Source organism: Lycium barbarum, chromosome 8, assembly GCF_019175385.1.
Source record: "Lycium barbarum isolate Lr01 chromosome 8, ASM1917538v2, whole genome shotgun sequence".
NCBI lineage: Eukaryota > Viridiplantae > Streptophyta > Magnoliopsida > Solanales > Solanaceae > Lycium > Lycium barbarum.
The window spans coordinates 37,787,370-37,806,772 of record NC_083344.1 but is presented as its reverse complement, the minus strand read 5'-3'; positions in this window follow the sequence as shown (position 1 = coordinate 37,806,772).

The following is a 19,403-nucleotide window of genomic DNA, read 5'->3' as shown; positions in this document are numbered from 1 at the left end:
GAGCTGAGGCTCCTCCCTGCTCTTCTACATTGGGCCCGGCCTCACTTTGCGATTAACTTTCCTCTACATTTGCCGGAGGCTCTCTTTCCGCCCGCCTCTTTGTCGTAGCTTTTCCCTTTGGAGGCATCTTCTGAAATCATAACACACTCTTTAGGAAAGGATAAAATCCTAGGCATGGCTCTATCGCACGATCTAGTGAAAAGAAAGATGGTCATTTTCCTAAATGCCCGGTAGCCACTTGTTTATTGGCGTGGCGCGCAACACACCATAAACAAGACTCTACTAGGCATGGCTCGTAGACACTTCCTAGGACGAACTGCTCTGATACCACTTTTATCACGACCCAGCTAGTGACGGCGACGGGTACCCGGGGCTAACCACCGAGCACCGCTCGCTGTATTACTCCCTTTACTCGGTCAATGCCCTGATTATCACATTTCGCTTAAAGCGTGGAAAAGATCATAATTTATTTGAAAACATAAATACTTTTGTATATAGAAAGGTTTAGTACATCAAAATAATGAGTACACAAATACATGAGGGCTGTGAGACCATGCTACCCACACTACGCATCTACGAGCCTCTATTGACATACTATACAATGGATGGAACAAGACTCCGTCATGCCCAAAATATACATATATATATATACATATGCACCCAAAAGAGAAATCATAAGCACCTCCGAACAATGGAGTGCTCTCAACAGCTGACAGCTCCTAAGTATCTGGATCAAGCTCGCCTCCCTGTCTACCTGTGGGCATGAACACATCGTCCAAGAGAAAGGACGTCAGTACGAATGTTGTACTGAGTATGAGAGGCATAAACAATGAAAAAGGATAACAATAATATAGTGAGAGTATCAATAGGAACATCTGAATCTGAATAATAAACATAAGAGAGAAGAAATGCATGCTGTCTTACTCATACTTATCATGATATCATGAATGCATGACATGCAAGCTGCCCGTCCATGTCGGAACGGTGTGATCATCAATAATATAAGCCCGCGTCCAGGTCTCCCGCGTCCGGGGTACCATCTCATGCCGCCCACTAGTGGTGTCTGCCCATGCCCGAAGGTCATGGTGTATCCGTATAGCTGCCCACCTTGGCGGTGACTGCCCGGCCAACTAGGCACGGTGTGAAATGCTCATGACATGCTCCATGCAAAATACTCATAATAATATGCTCATCATGAAATACTTATCTTATCATAATATATGTATAAGGCTCAAGGTCAACTTTACTCTATCGGGGTGACGTAAGGTCGTGATCCCTCGATTACATTATGGAGCCCTTATAGACATTCTCCCTCACCTTGAAAGGACTAGTACATAAGGTGAGTGTAGGCAAGGAATAACATCCTCACATCGTATAACTTATCTCATGTAGACATTCATAGGCATAAGCTTTTAACTTCTTAGAATGTGAGAGCGCATGAAAGGAATAGGGATTCAAGCTGAGAGACTCATGCCATTGGAAAGAAGGACTATCCTCACAAACCTTGTTCGTTCCGCTAGGCTATCGCTCACTAGCTCTCCTTCAATACCACGTCGTTACCTTCATGAGAGAATTTGTACTAACATTAGTTAATCGTCTACAAACGCATCTTCAAGTCTAGGAAGGATTGAGCAGCAATTCTCTTGTTTATACTATTTTTCCCATGTTTTATATTAACTCCCTACATTCACCATACTACTCACAATATCACAATCAACAATCATCATTCATGCACAATTAGTAAAATCCACCATTTTCCTCAAATTTTCCTATATTTCTACTTCTAGCTCATCTTTGTGTTTCCACGCATTTAACACTTGTTTCATGATATAAACATCATTCATAACGTATTCGTAATGGCAACTCTTCAACTTTCATGATTCAATTCCACTATCACACACTTATGTCACTATTTACTCAATAATGACCCATTTATATATTCTTCTATATTTCAAGTATGTGAACCTTTCAATACCTCAAACAACATGAATTTGTCGTGGAACTTACCTTGAATGATGGTTGAACAATCTTGAGTTGAAATGCTTCACTTAGACAAAACCCTAGTTCCACCTTCTTGGGAATTCCTCACTTAGATGATCCTTTATTGTGTTCTTACACTTGATTCCATGAAATTAGTGTTGTTGGTCTTGATATTCCCTTTAATTCTCTTGAATTCTTGTGGAGGAAATATTTGGAGAGTTCTAGAAGTCTCTTGAGTTGTCTTGATGAAAAATGAAATGAAATGAGCTTAAGTCCCTTTTAAAATCACAAAATCTGATCTTTAATGAATTCTTGTCGGGATGAACAGTGGTCGTAAACCACCATTTATGGACCGTATTTTGATTTACGGTCCGTCCACTGTGGTCGTTTTTAAGCATATGAAAAACAGAAAGTTTTGGCTGAAGAACATGGTAGTTTACGACCTGGTTTACGGTCCGTAAACCAGTTTACGGTCCGTAAACCAGTTTACGGGTCGTATTCTGGGTCGTATTTAACCATATTAACCCTGGACAGAAAGTTGATTCTTTTGGAATGATGGAATACGATTGCACTATACGGTCCGTAAATCACTTTACGGGCCGTATAGTGCCATATACGAACACTGGGCTGAAAATTTTTCCGCAACTTCCTTATTTCGAAAAATGCATAATTAGCCATTCCCGACTTAGTAAAACATCATACACTCAAGCCCTTCATCGTCCTACTCATCACACAAGTACGAAAAATTTCTGAGGAGTAACAGTGAGCAAGCAAGTTCCAAAGACTCTGTTCTTAGAGAGTGTAGAGATATTTGTATCGTTGGCCTCCTATGTTTTATGTCCATAACTCCCAGAGACTTTTCATACTAGCTTCTTATGTCACCAGAAGGGTTCAGAGTATCCTTTTCCGAGTTCTACATGCATTTATACATATTATATTTATGGATCGGGCCGTACGTTCCTCGGCACTAACATATTATATTATATATGGATCGGGCCGTACGTTCCTCGGCACTAACATATTATATTATATATGGATCGGGCCGTACGTTCCTCGGCACTAACATATTATATTATATATGGATCGGGTCGTACGTTCCTCGGCACTAACATGTTATATATATGGATCGGGTCGTACGTTTCATGGCACTAACATATTATATTATATATGGATCAGGTTGTACGTTCCACATCACTATCAGTTATATTATAATCTATGCCTATCATACGCCGTAGAGTCAGTTTCTGTCATATAGAGTTATGCAGATATTCTCAGATGTTAACCATAGATGCATTCTATTATTGAGGCTGGTTTTCATGATTCATTTGTACTTGATGTTCTTATGCTTTATATACTCAGTACATATTCCGTACCGACCCTCTTTCTTAGGGGGACTGCGTTTCATGCCCGCAAGTACAGATAGGCGGTTTGGTGACCCTTCAGCATAGGATTCTACTCAGCTGTCTTGGAGAGCTCCGTTGTTCCGGAGCCTAGACTTTTGGTACAGATCTTATGATGTATATATATATGGTTATCCAGGGGTACGGCGGGGCCCTGTCCCGTCATATTTCACTATCGATACTCTTAGACGTCTTTAGACATATGTGTGGGTTGTGTATAAGTTTGTTCAGCTGTGTCTATACGATGTGCTATGGATACTGATATGTTGTGGCAGCCTTGTTGGCTTGCGTATGATATTGATATGTAGTGGCAGCCTTGTCGGCTTGCGTATCATATTATGTTTTGATTAGTTGTGACACCTCAGGAGACAGGTTATCTGAGTGTGTGTATATATAATGACGTTATGAACCTCTGGAGTTCCTTTGCAAGTTTCCATATTGATTTTAGCTTCAGTTTGACTATGTATAACAGGTACGGTCGGGCATTAGTCATGGCCCACGGGGTTGGGTCGTGATAGTAACATTTCAGCAAAAGCGCTCGCAATACAACTGACAACCGATTGCGAAATAAGGACGAGAGTAAAGACAACGACGTGGAATTATTACCTCGCGAGGCGAGAGAAAGAGTAAATGTTACAGGAATGGTTACTTAGAGACCTGGAATGCGTTATAGTGAATTAAAGGGAATCGACCAACGAAAGAGGCGTGTGAAAGGCATAATTTAATAAAAGAACATTTAAGGAAGTATTGGGAGTGCAGGACTAGTTTAACATTCGAGGATGAATGTTCCAAAGGGGGGAAGGATGTTATATCCCGTACTTTTTGGACTAGAAAATTTAATCGTCCAATATGAGCAAATTTACCCGAGCCCGGAGAATTCGATCATATCCAAGGATGAAAAGCAAGAGCTCGGTGCATACGAGGAATGAAGTCCCAAAATTATTTACGACGAAAACATTGTGACGATGATGATTAAAAATAATATTTTATGTATGGCAAATGAGGCTATGTACTAGTGTTATATCACATGGTCATGGTAATGAGTATATGAAGTGTGTTAGGATTAACCGATACTGAGTGAACTGAGATCAAGAAATTAATTATTTGTGTAATTGATTAAATGTTGGATTTTATGGAGGATTAGTGGACTAATTTGTGGAATTTGGATGAAAAATTAATATGGACACTACCACTTATGTGGCAGCAACTAACGTATCCATATGGCAACAAATAATGTGACCAGTCATATAATAAGATGGTGAGTCATAGCACAATTAGTGACTAATACTAGGTGGATAAGTCCACACGTATAAGGACCTATTTTCTTATACTATGGTGATGGCTTATATTGTCAAAAATAAGATAGAGGAAAAGGAGTTGAAAACGGGTGATGGAGGCAGCAATGAAAGTACAGGAGCAGCCATATATTTTCATCTATGGAGAGAATTAGACGTCACCTAAGCATGGTATTAACCACACAAATTTATTTTCACATAATACATATTCATGGCAGCAACGTGAATTAATATTCATGGACCCAATGTGATAATGTTGGGGAAATGATATATGTTTCCTTGGAGGAAGAAGAAAATGAAGTTCTATGATGGAGGCAAAAATATGAAGAACAACATGGAGATTTTGTTCTCAACTTGGATCTCGTTGTTCCGTTTTGTCATGTTGTTGAATTTGGAATTTATTCGAGGTGAAGTAATGTGGAAGAAGAGTATTTCTTGACGTATAAGGTAAGAATTATCCTCTTCTAAGTATACTCAAATTCATTGAATTCATAGCTAAATTGCGGGATGAGAAATACGAAAATTATACCGTAGATTGTATTTGATGTTGTTGTTGGCTTATAGGCTATTTTGTGGATTATGTAGATGTTGTTATGGATGGAAATTATGGTAAATAGCATGAATAATACGTTCTTGATGTTGCTATATATGTCTATGTGTTTATAAAGAGAATCGATGGGAAATTTATCGATATAAGATATGGACTAAAACTCGAGGAAAGAGATTTTGTGTTCTTGAATTAGTTGAAAAGGAATTAAGAGAGATTACTGGGTTGTTGTTGGTATTGTTGTGATAATCGGAGATAAACTGTAAATTCGGTTCAGGCGAGTTATATAGAGGAAGTGCTGCCCGATTTCCGTTAAATCCTTGACTAATCAAAATGCTAATCTAGGAGTATAAACTATGAAGTGATTCCCATAATTGATTGGTTGTAGATTTATAAGTTTGAGAAGTCGTAGTTTGTTAACAATAGTGTTACTCTCGTGTTAAATAGGCCAAAGAGCGACGAAGCAAGCTTGGTTACGATTTATCTACGACAGGTATGTAAAGCTAACCCTTCCTTCTTTTTGGCATGATCTTTATGAAACAAACAGACGACGTATATATATATATATATATGACTCCAAAGAAGCTCCTATTCTTAGGGCCACTAGGATGGCTAATGTTCTTGATTCCCAGTTGCTATTTCATTGTGTCTTGATACGCGTTTATCATTTCAGAAGTTCTATTTTGATATAATCCATTGTGACATTCGAAAGGTACATGATATGATTATTGTCTTGATTTACAAATGATAGTTCATCTTGATTATTCTATCAAGTCTCAGATATGACTTAATTTGCATATGGTTTCTCACTACTCTGCTCGTGCATGCCTCAATATATCTTTCACCGAGTCCCGGGCCGGGTATGTTATCGTGCACAGTTTCACTGCGTTGTTCACCGAGTCCCTCACTAGAGGGCAGGGTACAGTATATATATATATATATATGTGATATGATGATGTGATGATATGATTATATGATGATGTGATTATGGTGCCAAGAATGACTTTATTCACCGAATCCCATAATGGGCCGGGTATGATATATGATATTGATATGCATGATTTACATTTTATAAGGCAAATGTATTGGTATTTTAAATGTCATACTTGTCTCCTGTGACCTCTATTTCAGTTATGATCGTCTTTATTGTATCACATGTTTTATATACTCAGTACATATTCCGTAGTGACCCCCTTTCTTCGGGGGGCTGCGTTCCATGCCCGCAGGTACAGATACTCGATTTGGTGATCCTCCAGCTTAGGATTTCTACTCAGCTGTCTTGGAAAGTTCCATTGTTCCGGAGCCTAGACTTTCAAAGATTGATCTTAGAAGTGGCTATCACCAAATCCGAATGAATTCCGGTGATGAGTGGAAAACGGCCTACCAAATCCGAATGAATCCCGGTGATGAGTGGAAAACGGCCTTCAAAACCAAAAATGGCCTCTATGAGTGGCTTGTCATGCCATTCGGACTAACCAATGCACCTAGCACGTTTATGAGGTTGATGAACCATGTCTTGAAACACTTTATCAACAAGTTTGTGGTTGTTTATTTTGATGACATCGTTTGTCACACCCCAAACCTGATGGGGCATGATGGGCACCCGACCCTTATTTAAGGCCGAGCGAACCCACTGGTTGTTGTTACACTTATAATCTCATTGGACTCTTTAATCACAAAATGAAATACATAGTAAAGGCTTTCAGAAACATTCTTTTCGTCTTTCTCTACTCAGGTAAAATCGTAATCAAGTTAAATCTGTAAAGTGATGCATAGTGAATACATCGGCTTAAATAGCCGCTTACTAGACTGGCAGGCTACATACGTGACTCTGTCTGCAAAGTATCTAACATAAATCATTATATCATGACATGGATACTCTGACTCGGTAACACTCCGGAAAAAAATGGAGCTCGCCAATCCCGCTGGGACATCTTCTAACAATGTCTTCTACTAATTTGTATGCACCTGCGTGGCATGAAACGCAGCCCCCGAAGAAAGGGGGTCAGTACGAAATATGTACTGAGTATATAAAGCATGAAATACAGCAAACAGAACCACAAACGGAATAAAAAGTACAGAAAGTAAGTACACTATTCAGAATACCAAAACGCTTACTTTTAAAACACAAATTATGCAGGTCAATGTCATATGTCATATCTGGCCCATTATGGGACTCGGTGAACAGAACATGATCGCCACCCCGTCATTGGCGCCATAACACATCATACTCCAGAATAGGGAATAACTCCGTAACACATCATAACGCCATAACACATCATACTCCAGAATATATATACATATAACGTGTCTCGGCCCTCTAGTGAGGGACTCAGTGAACAATGCAATGCTACTGCGCACGATAACGTATCCTGGACCGGGCTCAGTGAAAGACATATTGAGGCACACACGAGCAGAGTAGTGAGAAAATATATGCAATTTAAAAAATCATTAAAAGACTCAATAGAATAATCAAAATGAATTGCCATTTACAAATCAGTACGATAGTCATGTCAAATACCTTTCGGATGTCACTATGGATCACATCAGAATATAACCTCTGGGATCATTTATACGTAACAGGATATGTCAAAAGACCCAATGGAAAAGTTAAAATGGACTATCATTTGAAAATCACGATAACAGTCATATCAAATGCCTTTTGAATGTCACTCAGAAACATATTAGATGGAACTTCGGAAATCATAGATTTGTATCACAACCATATGAAATAGCTTATGGATGTCAAGGATGCAATCATCCTAGTGTCTCTAAGAATAGGAATTTCTTTGGATTCATATACACATCGTCTGTTCATTTCATAAGGATCATGCCAAAAGAAAGAAGGATTAGCTTTACATACCTGTTTGACTTCTTATCAACTACGCTTATTCGTCCAAGCTCGCAAGTCTACATTTAAGAGGATTTATACAATCATTAGACTCATTATTACACGTTTGTCTTAGTCCTTCAAATAAATTCATTTATAATCTGACGAAATTTCGGCAGCATCTCCCCTGTTTATATGCCTAGCCGAAATTCCAATTCAATAACCAACAACATCAACAACAATACCAATAGTAATAACATCATTTCCAACACAATATATGCCATAAAACAGCCCACACACCGTTTTTCCCATTTTCTCAACCAACCAATTTGCGATATTTCCGTAAAGAAGCCGAAATTAATACCACCAACATCGATAAAAAAATCTTCAACATCATACAAAATAAATACATATATTTTTTATCCAAATTTCTCTTCAAGCCTAAATCCATAATTCGACAACACCAACAAACGAATTTATCACACTATTCTCTTCGTTCTAATCCGTTAAAAGTTTGAATAAACTTGTTAACAATGAAAAGGAACCTTAATCTTACCTCAGGTGTGCAGCCACCACGTCCACCCTCTTATTATTAGTTGATTTTTAGCTCAAATTGAAGGCAACGCGACGTACGACACTTTTCTCTTCATGGGCTTCGGAATTCGGGGCTCAAATTTTGGTCAAAATTGATTTTTCTCTCTAGGCTCTCCTCTCTCTTTTTCTACAGAATTTTCTGGGTGTTTTGGTATGAAAAATGAGGAGATAAAGCTGAAATTTCACTTAAAAAGGTGCGGGTAATGGGCCTGACCCGGTTGGGCTCGGGTTGGGCCTGGCTCACTGACCTCTCTGTCTTAAAACGTCCATATCTCCTTATCCCGATGTCTCCTGTGAACCCACGACCTATGGTTGGAAATCTATTTCAATTATCTACAACTTTCATTCTGGGAGCTTTCCCAAATTCCAAACTTATAATACCGTTTTGGCCCCTCGAAGTCAGATCACCCGAAAACGTTTTCTTAAATCGTCCTTTTGGAAGGCTTACACTCATTTTTGGCTTATGGCTCCTTCTTAGGACTTGCTCAACTTCACATGTAATACCCATATATCCCTTCATATGTCCTTTATAAAGTCCCGACATGTGGGCCCCACCTTAACTTATGGTTACGAGGGCTATTATCAGGTAACTTGTTAACTGATTTATTCCATACGATCTCCAAATGTAACATGTATACTCTTATACGCAGATAATACAATCTTCTTCCCTAATTCTTGTATAACTCTGTTCTCTCTTGAGCTCGTACTTGTTATATCCCGTATTTTTGTGCATTCGGATAATTCAAGATAATTGCGGGAAGTTAAGGACAAGGTTATATTTTAATTTTGTTTAGCACACAAGTTGCTTATGAAAATTTTGATGTGGAAATATTAAGAAAGGCTAGGGGCAAAAAGGAAAATTCGCAAGACGGCTCATAGAAAATATGGAGGAAGGCTAAGGGTAAACATGGAATTTGTAAAATAAATTTTCATGAACTACAAAAAAAAAAGGAAAAAAAGTGGGCTTGAAACAAAAGGGCCAAAGTGGCCGTCCAAATGAGTATGGGCCAAGGCCCATATGGAAGATAAATAAATATAACCCAAAAGATGACAAGTTGCCATAATCTTCATCTTCTTTCCTTAGAAAAATCAAGAAACTTGGAGAAGACCCAAGTAGAAGGCCATTCGGCCAAGCTTGGTTGGACAAGAACCTTGGAAAAATATTTCTCAAAAATTATTTTCTACTAATTGGAAGGTCCCTAGCAAGGTCGAGTGGTTATTGGAGCAAGTAGAACATTTATTCTTGCAAGCTACAAATTCTAGTCAAGTGAGAAGTTAAAGGAAAAAGGTAAGAATTAATCATCTTTAATATGTTATGGATGGTTGTGTATGTTGTAGTATGTAGAAATGGGTGAAATTCATGAAAATATGGATTATGTGTTGTGGCCGTGTGGTTGTGGTATGGTATGGAAAATAATGAGTCAATTTTTCTTAAGTATTTTGGTTGTTGTTGTAATGGAATCTATGATGGAAATGAAAGTTTAATGATTCTAGTGAAGTTGTAAGTGTTAGAGAGTTGTTTTAGAAGCTAATGTGATTTTAATGTCACTTTTTGTATTTATGGAAGGTAATGTTGTTAATGTGTGAGTTGTTAGTATAATTCATGAATTTGAAAGGAAGAAATGTGTTGTTATTGTTCTTGTTGAATTTGGAAGGTTTCGGATGGAATGGCATATTGGTTGGATTATTGTGAATATTATGCGGATTGTTTGAAGCGTTCTTGAACACTGTTTGAATGGTTTCGGATTAGTACTTGAATGTGTGAGCAAATATGAATTGAATATAAGTGAAACGTCGTTGAAGTTTGTAGAAAGAAGTTGCTAATGCTAGTATGCGTTTTGAATCGATTGTGGATATTGTTAGAATAATTGTTGGTATTGTTGTTGATATTTTGGCCGAGTTAAGTTCTCGGATTTGTTGTTGTATTCTTAGCCGAGTTGAATTCTCGGGGATGGTGTATTTACAGGGGAAATGCTGCCGAAATTTCTGTAAATAAAGTGTTGGTTTAGAATTGGACTCTTAAGTGTTATGGCTAGTGTTTGGTATATATGAATATTGTTGTAGATCTTGCGAAGCCAAAGACTTAAGTTCGGATTAGCATAGAAAGCGGGCAAGGTATGTAAGGCTTACCTTTCTTTCTTTTGGCATGATCTCTTTGAAATGAGCAAATGACGTATATGTATGAATTCAAAGAATTTCCTATTCTTAGAGCCACTAGGATGGCTAATATTCTTGACTTTCATAAGCATTTTCATATGGTTTTGATGTGTATCCATAATGTCTGAAGTTTGTTTGATATGTTTCCGAATGGCATTCGAAAGACAATTGATATGACTAAAGTTTTGATCTTCAAATGCTAGCACGTCCGATTATTCTATTGAGTCTTTGATATGCTTTGATATGTACATATGATTCCAAAAGCTATATTTGATTTGACCCATACGATATCCGAGAGGTACTTGATATGATTATTGCTTCGATTTTCCAAAAATGGCTTCTGAAAAGTTCGTAGAAGGTTCTGTACTTCAAACGCTCGTAACTTTCTTATACTAAGTCGTATTGACCCGAAACTTGTTTTTGAGCCTTCAGATGTCAGTAATTGTACGTATCTATCGAGTCTTGACTTGTGTGCATATGGATTCGCACTACTCTGTTCGTGCAAGCCTCAGTATGTCCTTCACTGAGCCTGGGCCAGGATATGTTATCGTGCGCACTCCTTTGCATTGTTCACCGAGTCCCTCTCACTTGCGGGCCGGGACACGTTATATGTATATGTATATGATGATATGATGATACGGGGATGGCGGCCAGGATGGCATATGATGAATTTATTCACCAAGACCCGCAACAGAGGGCCGGGACACGTTATGTATATATGGTATATGATTCTGACATGCATGATTCTATCCACCGAGTCCCTTAATAAAGGGTCGGGACACGTTATACGTATACATGATACGTGATGTTGACATACATGATTCCATCCATCGAGTCCCTCAATAAAGGGTCGGGACACGTTATATGTACATATGGTGTATGATGTTGACATGCATGACCTTATTCACCGAGTCCCTCACTAAAGGGCCGGGACACGTTATGTATATATATATATATATGTATATGTGTATGATTCATGATTTGAAATACACGACTTTAATTCATAAAGGAAACATATTGATGCATTTAACAGACATACTAGTTCTGGTGAGTTTCTATTTTGACTATGATCCTCTGTACTGTACTTCATGCCTTACATACTTGGTACATTTTCCGTACTGACCCCCTCTTCTTCGGGGGCTACGTTTCATGCCCGCAGGTACAGACGTTCGTGTGAGTGACCCGACAGCTTAGGCTATCTGTTCTGCTGCCTTGGAGTGCTCCCTTGTTTTGGAGCCCATATTTTGGTACAGACTCTTCTGTTATACATATTTATGTGTATATTCAGGGGTACGGTGAGGCCCTGTCCCGTCATATGATTCTGTTATGTTTGTTAGAGGCCTGTAGACATGTATGTGGGTCATGGGTCGATGTGGTTCAGATATGTGTGTGTGGCTTGCGTCTAAGCGATTCCGTTAGCTATGACAGCCTTAACGGCTTGTATGTATGTATACGTATATATATGTTTTGGACGATATGTTCTACGACAGCCTTGGCGGCTACTGTATGATAAGTATGTTATATGCGACCGCTTCAGATGACATCTGTTCTCAGTATCTGTATAAATTAATATATGTTGGATATGGATAAGTCAGTGATATGTCAATTCGGTAAGTAAGTGTGCATGGGTGTCCAGTTCGGGCACTAGTCACGGCCTATGGGGTTGGGTCATGACAGTACTAAGCCGTCGACAGTCTTGGTAACGCAATCTTTCCGGGGTGTAACATCCTTCCCCCCTTTAAAAACATTCGTCCTCGAATGTTGCAACTTACTACCCACGATGCCATCTTTTTTTTTTTTTTGTGCTACCCTTTACTCAGGCTCTCTAATCCTTACACCCTTGCCGCCATTTCTTTTACCCTTACCTTCCAAATGTTTACACTAGTCTCGTACTCTGCCCATGATCCCGTTCCTGGGTACATTCCTTTATCAGATCATCCTTCCTTTAATACTATCGTAATGGATGCATTATTGCATCTACAACCTGGTCATTTAGTTGTTCAGCTCTTGCTGTTTTGTAGTCCCCCTTTACTGGGTGATCACACCATAATAAGCATCGTAGTTATTTCAACATCTTGTCAACCCTTGCCCCCTTCATTGGAATACCATTCAATTTCTTTTATTCCTCACGAATAAATTTCAGTTCGATCCTAAGGGATACCCTTCCATCACTTTATTCCTTCGCTGATTGACCCTTAGATCTTATTGACTTGCTTTCACAAAATTCTCCACTTCGAACCGCATCTGTTCTTCATATATGAATGCGTTTAGGACCTTCACACTCTATTCACTTGCTTCTTCCTTATGAGTCTTACCTTACGATGCCTTTAAAACAAATCCACACTTCGATCTTCAATCCTTACTTTCAATTTTAAACCCAATACATTTCTTTCATCAATTCCCTTAATGTCCGTACTGAAATGGATAACGATAACAACTATATCATTTTCATATAACTCTTACTTTTTGTTTTAGGGTCTATAAGTGTCACATCTTAGGATTCGTCGTTCCAATCTCTACACTTATACTTTCCTTACTCGCTTCCCCCCTTTTTGGGTCTTACTTATGTCATTCGCCAATCCATTGCCTCACTTCCAATCTTGAATTCCTGTATCCCTTTCCTCAATTCCCTTTTCGTACCATATCATATTCATGCTATTACCCATAATTTATAGTAGCAGTAATTCACGTTCGAAGTCTTAACATACTCATCTTGCAGTAGCGTAATTCAGTAGTACAGCCAATGTAGCAATCCAGACAAAGGATGTATTTTACATAGCTCAATCGTTAATTATGGGTCAATGTTTACCTCTGCTCCACTTAACAACTCTGTCCCATGGGGATACTTAGAATACTAGTATGTCAAACCGTCTGTACCCTCCATGCAGTGTCACTTATCCCATTCTTCAATAGTCAGCATTCGCTGGCAGTGTCATCTTCCCCTTTTTCTTTTCCATCTCATGTTATTCCTCTCCCCCCCATAATTGACTCACAGTAACCGTAAACGCATTTCCCTTAACCGCCATTTGTTTTATCAGGGATCTAAGTCCCATGCGCAACTAATACCCGTTGTACGTCATACTATTTTATTCTTGTATCGTACTCAGCATTGGTTTCAAAGACACTCATAATCATATCTTTACGTGCTATTGGCGATAGCCTCACTTTATCGCTTTATTGTCATGTGGTGAACTCGCAACTCATAGCCACATTTTTCTTTCCAGCTTGTTCCTTTACATACTTTACTTGTTCTGTCTTAGTGTAGGGTATCCGGAGGAGATGCATCTTTCTTTCTCTTAATACAACTACTTCTTAAGCTTGTGTACTTCACATGTTTCCTTTTCTTTCTGTACCCATACTCACTTTATTTTATAATTACTCCGTTATTCCTCACACATGGGGCCCTATTCCTAACTCAATATCGCTTTGTTCTTCACAATATATTACTTCTATATGATCCGTTCTTCGTTTCCAACACTTATTTTACTTGTTTCCTCTCATCCTTAGTATGTTGATCCCTTTCCCAATAGTCATTCTATTTAATCATTCATTTCTCCGTAGTCTTAATCTTTTTACATCCAGCCGAAATATCATTCGTGCTCTCGGTTCTCTGCCACTACTTTGCTATGTCGCATTTCCCTAATTTCCTTTTCGAGTTGACTCTCTCTCCCCTTATGCTTGCTATCGGTCCTGTCATTGCGAAACTTCTATGCTGAACTTTCCCGTACCCCCTTATTAGGGAGGTTCTTATACCTCAATAGCTTTCGAGTATCCCTCGTCTTCGACAATTACCTTCTGTCCTTCATGACCTTCTTCGGGCTGGGGTTCCATCGTCGTATAGTCTGCTTTATTTATCCCTTTTTGTTAGTTACACTCTTGTGTTCAATTGGAGTACTCATAAGGGTATCCAATTCCGATGCTTCCTTTCTCGTCTTTCCACACCTCTATCTTTTATGACTAGCGGTTTTTTTTAGGCACACAAGTTAATGGGAACATCAAGATTCACCACATCCATTCTGAAGTCTTTGATTACACCTTACTCTTTGTTTTTCTGTTGTCGACCTTGCTTATAACATACCTGGAATCCTTCTTATCTTGAGTTCTTCTTCCATTTATGTCTACATCATCATTCTCATCAATATTTCCATACCTTTCCATCCACTACTAACCCTTCCATTTAGCTCACTTACTCATGATTTTTCTTAACTACGCGTTTGTGTTGTAGCTGCGCATCTAAGTTTTCCGAATGTCCTGTGACTTCTCGTTCTTGTCGCGAGATTCTTACGATTTACACTCTTTCCATCCTCGTTCATTGAACCTTCCTCCGTCTTTTTGCTGTGGCGGTCAGGTTATCTTTTCTTCCATGCACGTTCCTTACATTTCATTCTATTTCCTTTATAATCAAACCTCTCGGTCTTTACGAAAGTTCTTGCCTCGTATCGCTAATTTTCTAATCAACTGTACCGACTCACCATCCTCGTTCTTTCCTTGACGAGTAATTGGTTTCCTACCGCCAACTCATTAAAGTATCCTTCTTACCCCCATGGTTAAAGATTTCCAGTTACTTTACTTCTAAATGCTCTCCTGTTCCTCCGACCAACCGATTTGTATACCTTTCCTACTTTCTTCCTTAACCCTTCTTGGGTTTCTTCCTCCTCGAGCACCTTTCTCCTCTTGTTACCTGTAGTATCGGCCCTGAGGTTCTTGAAATATTCTTTTAACCGTGCAAATCTGTTCCATTCTTAAATCATCTTTTAGGGAAGCTTTTCCATACTCGAGGCAACCATATTGATATGACTACGCATTTACCCCTTTATAAATATATATCGAGAGTGGGAAACCTCTTCGCATCGTTATAAGGTTTAATCATTCTTTCTCTTAGTTCACCTTCTTCATCGTTATCAAATTTTGTTTCTTGATCCCACACGTTCCTCTTCACCAATCTAGTCCGCCTCAGCTTATGCGACCTCTTTAAGGTTTCTAACCACTCCGCATACTCTAATTTCTTTTAGGCTACTGTAACTTCTCATTTGTCTCTTATGTCAAAATTTATGGAACCTTTTGTATACTTCCCAGGGGGTCACCCATCCTAAGATTTCTCTCACCTCAGCACGCTTAACCTCGAAACTCCGATGGAATTCGTTGCGTTAATGCTAGTATGATTGCATCCACCTCACCGCATAATCTAGAGCAAGTTGGGGTCTTGACAACTTCCGAAACATTCTCGTAACGTGTCTCCCTCCAAACTAGAGAAGGTCTTTTACTCTTCCGACTACACAATTACTAGGTTGCCCTTTTCAATCCTCAATATTCATCTTTCACCTATGTATATGGCTAGTTTCCGTCCTAGATTTCCAGATTCCCAATGGTGGCGAACGCAACTTTATCGTCATTACTTATAAACACTCGGTTATCAGCCTCTTTGGATTTCCGCCCGCCACCCTTATATAATAATCTACCGCAAAACTCATTTGTCTATTTACGATATTTCCTTTCCACGCTTCTTCCCGTTAGGTGTATCTAACTAAATGACCTGATTTTGAAGAATTCTGACAGAGTCGCTTCTACACTTCTTACTATCCCAAACCTGTATACAGCAAATACCAGTAATGCCTCATGGGGCATACATATATGCATACGACGTATCTCAGCCACCCAAGGCTCCCAATTTCAGGAAAACGAACAAGGATATCAAAACTCACCTCTGTGACTTCTCATATCGTCGCTCACTTTCTCCCGTCGATACTGTGCTTCTGCTGAGATCAAAGGTTAGTATAAGGAAAGTCACTTCCTATGACTTGGCTCTATCGCACGACCTTAGATGTCAAAGAACAGTAACCACCCTAGATGCCCCGTAGCCTCCTGTTTATAAATGTGGCGCGCTTCATACCATAAACAGGACTCTACTGGACATGACTTTGCAGACAACTCCTAGGACGAACTGCTCTGATACCACTTTGTCACACCCCAAACCTGATGGGGGCATGATGGCCACCCGACCCTTATTTAGGGACGAGCGAACCCACTGGTTCTTGTTACACTCATAATCTCATTGGACTCTTAAATCACAAAATGAAATACATAGTAAAGGCTTTCAGAAACATTCTTTTCGTCTTTCTCTACTCAAGTAAAATCGTAATCAAGTTAAATCTGTAAAGTGATGCATAGTGAATACATCGGCTTAAATAGCCGCTTACTAGTCTGGCAGGCTACATACGTGACTCTGTCTGCAAAGTCTCTAACATAAATCATTATATCAGGACATGGATACTCTGACTCGGCAACACTCCGGAAGAAAATAGTGCTCGCCAATCCCGCTAGGACATCTTCAAACAATGTCTTCTACTCATCTGTATGCACCTGCGTGGCATGTAACGCAGCCCCCGAGGAAAGGGGGTCAGTACGAAATATGTACTGAGTATATAAAGCATGAAATGCAGCAAACAGAACCACAAACGGAATAAAAAATACAGAAAGTAAGTACATTATTCAGAATACCAAAACGCTTACTTTTAAAACAAAAATCATGCAGGTCAATGTCATATGTCATATCCGGCCCATTACGGGACTCGGTGAACAGAACATGGTCTGCCGAAATTTCGAATTCAAATAAATGAATTCAAATAAATTCATTTATAATCTGCCGAAATTTCGGCAGCATCTCCCCTGTTTATAAGCCTAGCCGAAATTCCAATTCAATAACCAACAACATCAACAACAATACCAATAGTAATAACATCATTTCCAACATAATATATGCCATAAAACATCCCACACACCGTTTTTCCCATTTTCTCAACCAACCAATTTGCGATACGACTAATTAATAACTTTATTTCCGTAAAGAAGCTGAAATTAATACCAACAACATCGATAACAACATCTTCAACATCCTACAAAATAAATACATATATTTTTTATCCAAATTTCTCTTCAAGCCTAAATTCATAATTCGACAACACCAACAAACGAATTTATCACCCTATTCTCTCCTTTCTAATCCGTTGAAACTCTGAATAAACTTGTTAACAATGAAAAGGAACCTTAATCTTACCTCAAGTGTGCAGCCACCACGTCCACCCTCTTATTCTTAGTTGATTTTTAGCTCAAATTGAAGGCAACGCGACGTACGACACTTTTCTCTTCATGGGCTTCGGAATTCGGGGCTCAGATTTTGGTCAAAATTGATTTTTCTCTCTAAGCTCTCCTCTCTCTTTTTCTCCAGAATTTTCTGGGTGTTTTGGTATGAAAAATGAGGAGATAAAGCTGAAATTTCACATAAAAAGGTGCGGGTAATAGGCCTGACCCGGTTGGGCTCGAGTTGGGCCTGGCCCACTGAGCTTTCTGCCTTAAAACATTCATATCTCCTTATCCCGATGTCGCCTGTGAACCCACGATCTATGGTTGGAACGATATTTCAATTATCTAAAACTTTCATTATGGGATTTTTCCCAAATTCCAAACTTATAATACCGTTTTGGCCCCTCGAAGTCAGATCACCCGAAAACGTTTTCTTGAATCGTCCTTTTGTAGGGCTTACACTCATTTTTGGCTTCTGGCTCCTTCTTAGGACTTGCTCAACTTCACATGTACTACCCATATATCTCTTCATATGTCCTTTATAAAGTCCCGACATGTGGACCCACCTTAACTTATGGTTACGAAGGCTATTATCAGGTAACTTGTTAACTGATTTACGATCTCCAAATGTCACATGTATACTCTTATACGCAGATAATACAATCTTCTTCCCTAATTCTTGTATAACTCTGTTCTCTCTTGAGCTCGTACTAAGCCGTCGACAGTCTTGGTAACGCAAACTTTCCGGGGTGTAACATCCTTGTGTATAGAAAATCAATTGAGGAGAATGTAGGCCATTTGAGGCAAGTATTTGATGTCTTGTTGCGTGAGAGGTTGTTTGCTAATATCAAGAAATGTGCCTTTTGTGTTGATAAAGTAGTGTTCTTGGGTTTTGTGGTGAGTGAAAATGGTGTGGAGGTTGACGAAGAAAAAGTGGCGTCTATTGGAACTTGGCCAACCCCTAAAAATGCAACCAATGTGAGGAGTTTCCGTGGGTTGGTAAGTTTCTATAGAAGGTTCGTAAATGGGTTTAGTACAATTTCCTCTCCCTTGACCGAATTGATCAAGAAAGATGTTCCTTTTGTTTGGGGAGGAGCAAGAAAAGGCGTTTCAAGAATTGAAATCCATGTTGTGTTCGTCACCATTGTTACAATTACCCAATTTTGAGAAAACTTTTAAAGTTGAGTGTGATGCTTCCGGGGTTGGCATAGGTGGAGTATTGATGCAAGAAGGCAAGCCATTGGCTCACTTTAGTGAAAAGCTAAAAGGGGCGTCATTGAACTACTCTACTTATGACAGGGAGTTGTATGCACTTGTTAGGGTCTTGACCCATTGGCAACATTATTTGTGGCATAAGGAGTTTGTGATACGATCGGATTACGAATCCTTGAAACATTTGAAGAGCCAATCCAAGCTCAACAAGAGGCATGCGAAATGGGTAGAATTGATTGAAGTTTTCCCTTATATGATCCATTACAAAAAGGGGAAGGACAATGTGGTGGCGGATGTATTATCTAGAA